We start from the raw sequence: 482 nt of genomic DNA, 5'->3' as shown, positions 1-482 counted from the left end.
ATCCTCACAGCCGTCCTCATAGGATTCTGTATAATTAGAAGAATAACTTGATGGGTAGAATTCAGGGGCATTTACAGACAGCTTAGACATTAATACAGGAGCTACAACCACCTGGGGTTTAGCCATTGCTGACTCCGAATTCTGCTGTGGGATGTTATCCGGCGAACTAGATGGAGCTCTCAGGGGCCTCGTTTGTTCCCTGCTAGGCCCGGCCTGCGCGATGGTTCTCGGGAGAGAAGTGCAGCTGATCCAGATTACCAAGAGAAATATCAAGAGTTACTTGAAAGAGAAGACTTTTTTCCAGATTATGAAGAAAATGGAACAGATTTATCAGGGGGTGGTGATCCGTACTTGGATGATATTGATGATGAGATGGACCCAGAGATAGAAGAAGCTTATGAAAAGTTTTGTTTGGAATCAGAGCGTAAGCGAAAACAGTAAAGTTAAATTTCAGCATATCCGTTTTATAAAGCAGTTCAGGT

General features: G+C 43.4%; 2 protein-coding genes across 2 annotated transcripts in view; both read right to left on the bottom strand.

Moving 5' to 3' along the window:
- The window catches only part of SEC24D (SEC24 family member D), a 116,317-nt gene that overhangs the window by 63,830 nt on the left and 52,005 nt on the right, over window positions 1–482 (bottom strand). The gene's annotated exons all lie outside the window — the stretch shown is intronic.
- LOC104999669 (buccalin-like) overlaps window positions 1–482 on the bottom strand; it is a 2,414-nt gene that overhangs the window by 1,332 nt on the left and 600 nt on the right. The gene's annotated exons all lie outside the window — the stretch shown is intronic.

Source organism: Bison bison, unplaced genomic scaffold, assembly GCF_000754665.1.
Source record: "Bison bison bison isolate TAMUID 2011002044 unplaced genomic scaffold, Bison_UMD1.0 scf7180017864361, whole genome shotgun sequence".
Classification (NCBI taxonomy): domain Eukaryota; kingdom Metazoa; phylum Chordata; class Mammalia; order Artiodactyla; family Bovidae; genus Bison; species Bison bison.
The sequence above is the reverse complement of the archived record's forward strand: the minus strand, read 5'-3'. Positions and strand labels throughout refer to the sequence as shown.